This window comes from Elephantulus edwardii, unplaced genomic scaffold (genome assembly GCF_000299155.1).
Source record: "Elephantulus edwardii isolate Elephantulus edwardi_28Jun2011 unplaced genomic scaffold, EleEdw1.0 scaffold00066, whole genome shotgun sequence".
Lineage (NCBI taxonomy): Eukaryota > Metazoa > Chordata > Mammalia > Macroscelidea > Macroscelididae > Elephantulus > Elephantulus edwardii.
Genome location: NW_006399816.1, coordinates 11,974,319 through 11,984,032, shown reverse-complemented (window position 1 = coordinate 11,984,032; position 9,714 = coordinate 11,974,319). Strand labels below are relative to the sequence as shown.

At 41.0% G+C, this 9,714-nt stretch overlaps 1 pseudogene; it reads left to right on the top strand.

Annotated features, from left to right (window-relative positions):
* Positions 1-469: 469 nt before the first annotated feature.
* LOC102876194 lies at positions 470-5,464 on the top strand (annotated as a pseudogene).
* The last annotated feature ends 4,250 nt before the right edge of the window (positions 5,465-9,714 follow it).

The window sequence follows — 9,714 nt, the reverse complement described above, 5'->3', positions numbered from 1 at the left end:
AAGAAAGGCCTGGTGATCTGCTGCTGCCAATCAGTCATTGAGAATCTTGTGGAGAACAGTTTCATCCTGACACATCTGGAGCCATCATGATTCACAGTCAACTTGATGGCAGTAGATTTATGTTATCTCCTGGAATTCATGCTTGTCATTAAGACAGGCATGTGTGGACCAAGTATTATTCTATGGGTATTTGAAGGGGAAAAGAGACCCTCAATATATGTTGGCGGGAACACCTTAAAGAGGGCCAGATATGAGGCCCACACCTGCCCCACATTATCTGGCTCTCGGTAGGACTTGGAAAGCTCAGGTTTATCTTGGACCATTTATTAAGAAATCAGAGTGTCATCCTTATCCTTTTCTTATGACCTTTTGGGTGAGGTATAAGAGATGCTTGTATGACAGACAGGCCACATCCTATAGGTGGAAAGTAGGGTTTCTCCAACATGGGAGGAGGTGCACATCTTGCGATATGACTGTGAAGGAGAAAGCTGTCGCTCAGGAAGGGTCCAGGTAGGTTATGGGAGCAATGTTAGGTACTAGTGGGCACCCTGCCAAAGAAGGCTCTTCCATGAACCAGTCTATTTAAAAAAATTACATTTCATATTGGTTTGTTTACAAAGTTCATACATATTGTGTTTCACACTATTCTTCACTCACATTGTGTTTGACACAATCATTCCCATGCATTATGTTTTATAAGATTAATCATCATTAGACTATGCCCATCATTAACAGTCGATGTTTTTATGTTTTTCCTTGTTAGAATAGGAAAACGGGCATCGGTGGCCATTTAAAAGTCTTTTTCTTATATTTTGTAATTCCCTTTAACCCTTTCAACCTTTAGTAAAGTCTGATGTGCTTACTAACTTTTGTGTGGCAATGTTAATTAGAGAGAGAAGAGTTATTAGACTGCTTCCGACAGCACACAGACTGTGCAAGAAGCAGTGCCATGCTGGGGCAGCCGGCCTGGTACCCACCCAGGTGGGGGCCTGCATAGAATCTAGGGCCATCAGGAGGAAAACAGGATTCAGAGGGACAAAGATCAGGGGAAAAGCAAACATGAAAGAACTTAGACACTTTGTCTATCAATACAGAGGGTAGGAATGCTCACTAAAGTTGTTGTGTACCATTGAGTCAGAACTGACCCATTGCTGACCCTCCAGTGGCTTTTCAGAGACAGTTACTTGCTTGGGAGGAACTTGCCCATCCCTCTCCCACAAAGCAGCTGGTGGATTTGAACCCAGTGCTTTGGGGATTGCAGTTCAGCTTCTTGCCACTCCTTTGTAACAGAGATAAAGGGAAGGATAAAGCCATTTGACTGAGAGAGCTGACCAAGAAGTATTCGTTTAACTTCATTTTAGGTAGCAGTAGTTCCAAGTAGGGCTCACCCATAGAAATCAGAATATAGTGTGGTAAACAGAAAATGAAACAGTTAAGGCCAGAATGAAAGATTGGTGAGGATGAACAAAAAAGAAATTTTCCTGGTGTAAAAGATTTGTATACTCCAAGACCAAGTGCTAGGGAGTTTTAGTGGCCCCAGTTGATACCCTCCTAGTGGTTCAAATCCACCAGCTGCCCCTCTGTAGAAAGATGGACAATCTTCTCCTTTGTGATTTACAGCCTCTGAAAACCTGCTGGAAAGTCAGCTTATATGAGTTTGTTCCTACTTGATGGCAATGAGTTTGAGTTTTTGGGTTTGAGAAAAAGTGCTGCTCTTGTGTTTGATGATCCAGAGAGAAATGAGGGTCATTGAAGTCACACAAGCCACAGAGCTACCCTACTGAAGACCCATGACGCAAGGGCACCCCTCGTGACTCTCAGTTTAGACTTTGTTTCTGCTTTGTCTTCTCTTTCCCCAGGGCCATCATTGACTCTAGTTTCTAAATATCCATCCTGATCAAGACATGAACTACTGCAGTCACAAAAGATTTATTTGTCATTTGTTTATCCAGTGCAGGTTGGAGGTGAGTTTTCATTTTAAATAATTTTTTTAAAAAAAATTTATTCTTTTGTGTGTGTGTACCATCAAATCAGATCTGATTGGTACAAGAGGAAGTTGTCCTTCCTTCTCCAGCAGAGCATCCGGTGGATTTGAACCACATACCTCTGAGGTTACAGTGAAGTTTCTTGCTACTAGGCCACCAGAGCTTACCATTTTTCAAACTTTTAAAAAGCAACTTTATGTGTTGGCACACAGCTAAATCTGAGTAAGAAGCCTCACCTTTGTTTTCAGTATATTCTAAGGCTTAACTATGCATAAGCAAAATAAATGAAGTGATTTCTATTTAACTCCCAAGTGTGTCAGGAACATATTCTGTCTCTATACCTTTTCAATCTATGTGCGGAATAGATCATTTAGGAGGCTGGACTTTATGAGGAGGACTGTGGCATCAGGATTGGAGGAAGACTCATCAACAACCTGCAATATGCAGATGACACCACCTTGCTTGCTGAAACTGGGGAGAACCTGAAGTGCTTGCTGTGTAAGTTCAAGGACTGTAGTCTTCAATATGGGTTGAAGCTCATCAAGAAGACAAAGATTCTTACCACTGGGCCAATTGGCAGCACCATGATAGATGGAGAAGAGATTGAGGTTGTTAAAAATTTCAGCTTGCTCAGCTGAATCAACACTCTTGGCACCAGCAGTTAGAAATATCAAAAGATGAACTGCACTGGGAAAATCTGCAGTCAAGGACCTCTCCAGGATACTGAGAAGCAACCATATCAATCAGACTAAGGTGTGCCTGATCTAGGCCATGGTCTTTGCAATTAGTTGCTATGCATCAGAGAGCTGGACAACAACTAAGGATGACAGAAGAAGAATCAATGACTTTGAGTTGTGGTGCTGGAGAAGAATATTGAACATACCGTGGTCCTCCAAGAGAACAAATAGGCCTGTCTTAGAGAAGTTGAAACCAAGTTTCTCCTTGGAGGCTGGGATTCTGAAGCTCCGTCTCACATACTTTGGGCACATGGCCAGAAGGGACTGGTCCTTGGAGAAGGACATCATGCTTGGAAGGATAGAAGGATAGTGTAGGAGAGGAAGACCTCAGATGAGATGGATTGAAACAGTAACTGGAGTAAGGGGGGGGTAGGTGTGTCAGAGTCTGTGAGACTGGACCAGGATTAGGTAGATTTCAGAGCTGTTGTACTTAGGGTCACTAAGGGTTGCAGGTGATTTAAGGGTCCACAACAACAACAACCACCTTTCCCATCTCTTTACTTAAAAAAACAACAAAGACAGTCCTTGAGTGGATTCAAATTCATAATGACCCTCCACCTTGTTTCTAAGGCTGTAAAATCAGTGAGAACAGGCTCCCTAATGCTTCTCTTGAGGAGTGACAGGGGAGTTTGTTGGTTTACAGTCCAATACATAACCCATTACACTACCAGAGCTCCACTTCCATTTAAAAAAGGAACTTGAAATTGAGTCACTGAGTTTTACTCTAATCCTTGCACTAAGTGACCTTAATAAGGGCAACTTTTTTTTTTTAGGAGACTTTTGTCGATGACCAAGCAACCAAGATTTTGAGGAGGAAAAACAAAACAGGAAAGAGGTGCAAAAGCATCCCAGGAGCCAAATGAAAGAGCCTTTTTCATTTGAAAAGAGCAAAGAGGGTAGAGCCAATGATTTCAAAGCTCAGGCTCACATCTTCTCTATTTAATATCTCTACCATTCTGTCAACCTATATTAGGGGTCTAGAGAGCAAACATTTCTCATTGGCTCTCTAGGACGCTCTCTTTTACAGTATCAGCCACCAGACGTAAAGCCACCAAAAGCAGTGGCTCATGATTCTCCCAGGAGTCTTGCCCACTGTCATTTTCCAGTGTTTTCTGAGGTCAGAGGTGCTAGCCCTACCCATGATGCTCTAGTCTCCATGGTTAAGCTTCCTCTGTCAGTGAGGCAATAGGATGGCATAGGAATTCACTCTGGGAGGTGTTTACACTTGCCTGGGCCTCCTGAATAGTGTGTGTTTATAGCAACAGGGCTCAAGCTGTGAGCTGTGAAGAAGCTGGCAGTGAAGCTTCTGTGGTCTGAACTGGTGTACCCTGTGCCCGAGACCCTTTGAAATGCTTGAAGACAACAGGCGTGTTTATTTTGAAGCCAGAGGACACAGTGGAGGGAATACTGTCTCCACATTTTTGGAGTTAGTCAGAAAAGGAAGTTCTGTTTAACCACAAAGCAAAACCACATTTTAAAAGCAAAGCTCTTTTTTTCTCCCTCTCAGTCCTCAATCCCAGGAAAATTATTTAATTCTTTGAACATCTCATCTCAAGGCATAATTCTTTTTCTTTTTAATTAGAGATTTCTTTTAAAAAATAAGAAAGCGTTTCCCCCATGATTCACTACTTGATATTTTCCAAAATCAAACCCATTGCTATCAAGTTGATCTGACTCATAACAATCTTGTAGGACAAAGAACTGTCCTGTACGGCAAGAAGCTGCACTGCAATCCCAAAGGCACGCAGTTCGAGCCCACCGGCTGCTCTTGCACCATTAACTGCCTCCAAAAACCCACTGGAAGGTTAGCTATGGATAGGTTCCAACTCAACGGTACACAACAACTATGGTTACAGAGGGAGTTCTCATGGCCAGGCCTGTAGGGTATTGCACAGCTAACCTAAGGGTGGGGCATCTCTGGTGGTTCGAATCTTGGTAGAAAGATGGGCAGTTTCCTCCTCCCAGGCAATTCATAGACTTACCCACTGAAGTGTCAGCTACAAGTTGGTTCTGATTCGAGACAATAACAAGTTTGCCTGTTTGAGTTTGTATTGTGACAGATGTAGACTACCACATCGTTATCCCACAGAGAAGCAGGTGAGTTTGAAGCACCACCTGACACGGGCAGCCAAGTGCTTACTTTCTCTGCCACCAATCCTAACCCACTGCCACTGGGTCAATTCTGAGTCACAGAACCTTCCACTAGACTTCTGAGGTGGTAAATCTTAATAGGAGGAATCTGACTATCTTTTTCTTTTTTTTTTTTTAGGTTAAAATGGCTGGGTAAGAGCTTCAGAAAGATGGACCTGGACAAATCGAGCATACTGATCTTGGAGGAGTTCATGGTTATGCCCAAGCTGTGCCACAACCCACTGTTGGAGAGTCATCAACATCTTTGACAGGGAGGACAATGGCCAAGTGGACTTCAGGGAGTTCATCATCAGTGTCAGAGGAGATGAAGTGCAGAAACTGCGGTTTGCTTTCAGCATCTACGACATGGACAAAGACGGCTACATTTCCAACGGGGAGCCCTTCCAGGTCCTGAAGATGATGGTGGGGAGCAGCCTCAAAGATATGCAGTTGCACCAGCTTGTGGACAAAACCATCATCCTCCTGGACATGGAGAGTGACAGGAAGACATCCTTTGAGGATTTCTGGGCCGTGGTCCAGCACCTGGAGATCCACAAGAAGTCGGTGCTGCTGATGGGACCCCTCCACCATGTGAGCACCGCAGCCTGTTGACCAGCTCATTTCCTTGCAAGTGTTTCTCTTCGTAAAGCCACATTTTCTAGCATCAACCTAATCACCAACTCTTTATTACTGAATTCTTCTCTCAATGTTCAGGGGGAAATACCCAGGGGAGGAGGAAGGGAAGGATGAAAAAGAAACAGAAACTGGCTTTTACAAATGTGGATTATACCCCACCCCCCTCCATGCTTTAATTTGATTCAGAGATCACACATCAAAGAGTCAGAAAGAACTTAACAAGCTCAACATATAAGTACACACAGCTTTGCTCCTATTTCTCACAAGTTTTACATATGGGAGGAAATGGTACCGTTTAAGTCAAATGTTAGGTTTCCTTGTGTTATTTCAGACGCTTTTGATGAATCAATAAAGTACTTTTCATGTCAAAAAAAGAGAGAGAGGGGGAAAAAAGGATGGAAGTCCGACTTCTTTGAATTTACCTTGTTTTGCACATTTGTTATTGTTGTTATGTGCCATTGAGTTGCCTGCAACTCATAGTGACCTGATGGACAACAGCCCTAAAACTTGCTCTGTCCTGTGTCAATCATATTGTCTCTGACAAACCTACCTGCATTACCCCACTGAATCATCCATCTCATTCAAGGTCTTCTTCTCTTGCACTGTCCCTCCACCCTCCCAAGCATGACATCCCTCTCCAAGGACTGATACCATCTTGCAATATGTCCAAAGTATGTCAGATGAAGCTTCAGAATCCTTGCCTCCAAGGAGCAGTCTGGCTTCACCCTGTCTAGGACAAACTTATTTGTTCTCCTAGCAGTCCATGGTATATTCAATATTCTTCTCCAGCACCACAACTCAATGACATTAATTCTCCTTCTATCATCCCTAGTCATTGTCCAGCTTTGCAATGCATAGCAAGTAATTTCAAAGACTATGGCCTATATCAGGTGCACCTTAGCCTCCAGACTGACATCATTGCTCTTCAGTACTTTAGAGAGGTCTCTGACAACAGACATCCCCAATGCAATTCATCTTTCAATTTCCTGGCTGCTGGTACCAAGAGTGTTGATTGTGGAGCCACACAAACTAAAGCTGTTAACAATCTCAATCTCTTCACCATCTATCATGAGATTTTGCAATTTTGTAATAAATATTTTTCAAAGTTATTATATTGCTGTTATTCTTAATATGAAAAGAAAAACTATTTCAAGTTCTCTTAACTGCATATTGAGATGATGCTTTCACCATAAAGAAGAAAACTTTCTCAAGGGACTTTAAATAGTAGTAGTTTAAATAGAAATCCCACAAAACCCAACTCACTGCTACCAGTCAGAAGCTTACCCTCCATTGGTTTCCGAGACTATAAGTCACACTGTAGGACATGGCCCTTCTTTCTCCCTGGGATTTGCTGATGGCTTCACACCACCAGTGAGGCTCAGCCTTTAGATTAGCAGCTCAGAATCCCATACACTTATTATGTTTGTTAATGTTAAGTGCAAATTAGCATGAGGCCTTTAAGAACAAAACACATGCAAGGAGAAAATCAGCTGTTCCTTATATATTGCTGTGGTTGTTCACTGTAGAGTCAGAACCGCCCCATCCCATCGACCCATTGCTCACTTTCTGGTGGGTTTTCAGAGGTAGTTAATCACAGAGGAGGAGCTTGCCCATCCTTCTCCCTTGAAGCAGTTGGTGGCCTTGAACCATGTGCTTTTTGGATTACAGGGTAGCTTCTTGCCATCTGGCCACCAGAGCTCCCTATACAAATAAGAATATCTTCTCAAGTGATATGAGAAGATAGCAGAGTAACCAGTGCAGCAAACTGTTTCTAAGAATTTTCATGAAACAGAACTTTCAGTTAACATTCTATATAAACAATAATGATTAAGATAAAAATAAAAAATCTTCTCCAGAAATTGTAGCTAGTAGATGCCTCATGAAAATCTGTTACTCTTATTTGCCGATCTTTGTAGATTTGGCAGCTTCAATTGTCTTCATGATCAAAAGAAAAACAAAAACCCTACATTGAAGAGTTTACTTTAAAATTGCCCTTGAGGAAAAAAAAAACAACTTTGGTCGTTGGACAGTTTCATGGGATTTTGCATTTGCATAGATTCAAATGGGCTCTGGTAGCCAACCAAAAGGTCGTCTTCTCCAGCAGTTGGAATCCACCAGTTGTGACTGGAGAGAAAAATTGACAGCTTCCCACCAGTATGACTTAGAGCCTCAGAAACCCAATTGAGGGCATCATGAGTCAGAAACAAAGAGCTATATAGAAGTTAGAGTGAGATCCTTGAAATCACAGCAAAAGACAAGATATTTCACACACAGAAAAAAAAATCTTAAACTAAAACAATCCCTTCGTGCTGCCCTTTTGTAGCTACTTCCTTATCTTTGACAAACCACTAACCTATTCTGGCTCCCAGTGGTTTTGATTTTTCCAAAGTACTGTATCCATGAAATCACACCACAGTCATCCTTTTGATAGTGGCATCTTTCATTAGTATAAAATATTTGAGATTTATATCCACATCATTGCATGCATTGATAGTTAATTCTTTTCTGTTGCTGAATATTATCCCATTGTATGCCCTGGAGTGGGACCACTGACTAAGTGCTAGATGACTAACAAAAACGCTGTTGGTTCAAACCCACCCAGAAGGCTTAGTACTCTCCTTCTAAAAGGTCACATCCATAAAAGCCCTATGGTTCAATTTGACTCTGCAACATATTGGGCTGTCATGAGGCAAAATCAATTTTATACCAATTAACCACAATAACAACTGTATTCGATTACGGCGTGGATCATAGTTCATCCATTTACTAATTGAAGGACATTTGGATACTTTCTCATTTAAGGCAATTATGAAAATTGCTGCTGAAAACATCTGAGTAGATGTTTTTATGTAAGCATCAGTTTTCATTTCTTTATTAAAAAAATCCCTATAAGTGGAGAGGCTGGATTATATGGGTAAATATATGTTTAACTGTATAAGAAAACGCAAGTGATTTCGCAGTCCACCCTGCAGCTCTTTGGCCTCCCTGTAGCAGCCTATGAGTTCCAGTTGCTGCACATCCTTCCTGTTCAGCACTTAAAATGATCAGAATGTTCCATGTTGGCCATTCTACTGGGTCTATCATGGTATCTCATTATGTTGGGATTTTTTTTGGGGGGGGAGGTTGACTTTTTTTTTGCTATAGATCTCTTTATTTTACTTTTAAAATATTCTCGTTTTTTATTTGAGTGAAAGTTTACAAATCATGGTGGTTTTCATTCAATTATTCATACACATTGCTTTATAACAGTGATTACAATTATTGTAATTAATATAATGTTTCATCAAAACCTTGTTTATTGCCTTTCCCTTCACCCAACTTACCTATTTATTAATTTTTGCTCCCCTCTCCCTTCCTTCTCATTCCTGTTAACCCTCTGATTCTGTGTGTACACTTTTCCTTCGCTTTGTGTATCATTGTTGTTGTTGAGTGCCACTGAATCAGAACTGCCTTACAGCTCACCCTCCAGCAGATTTTCAGTAAATCACATGGATTGGCCATCCTTCTCCCTCGAAACAGCTGGTGGATTCAAATCAGGTGCCTTTGGAATTGCAGCAGAGTTCTTATTTATCTTAATTATTCCTCCATGACTGACTTAGTCACTCAGCACAATTTGTTCTGTTTAGTGACTAATGATATTAGTTTGTTAACTCTCCATGGGTTTGTTTGCCATTTGTGTATCTTCCCTGGTAAGTTGCTTTTCACATCTTTTATCCATTTTAAAACGTGGGCTTGTTTGTTTGTTTTTTGAAATTTTTTTATTAATTTTAATGAAAGTTTACAGAGACTTAGGCTTTTCATTTATTCATTGTTGCACTTTTCTGTCTGCCCACCCCTTATCCCAAATTCACTCTTTGAAAAGTAAAAGAAAAATTCTTTCATTGTTATACAATCCCTCCCCACAAGTCTACTCCACTGTGCAACCTTCTTTCTGGACTCCTGTCATGACAATAATACCTAATTATATGTCCCTTTTAAACAGTACTCTCCCTCATCTGTTTCAATGCAACATATATTATTTATATTTTTACTTAGTGAAACTCCTTTATATAGTATATTGTAGATAATGCTTTTCATCACAAATTTGCACATATTATCTCATAATTTAGGCTCATCTGTTCTTTTTCTTAACAAGATGTAGACCATAAGAAATTGTAACTAACATTGAGAAGAATGGGGATCCCAGAAGCCTTCATTTTTTCATGAGGAATCTAGGCACACAGACA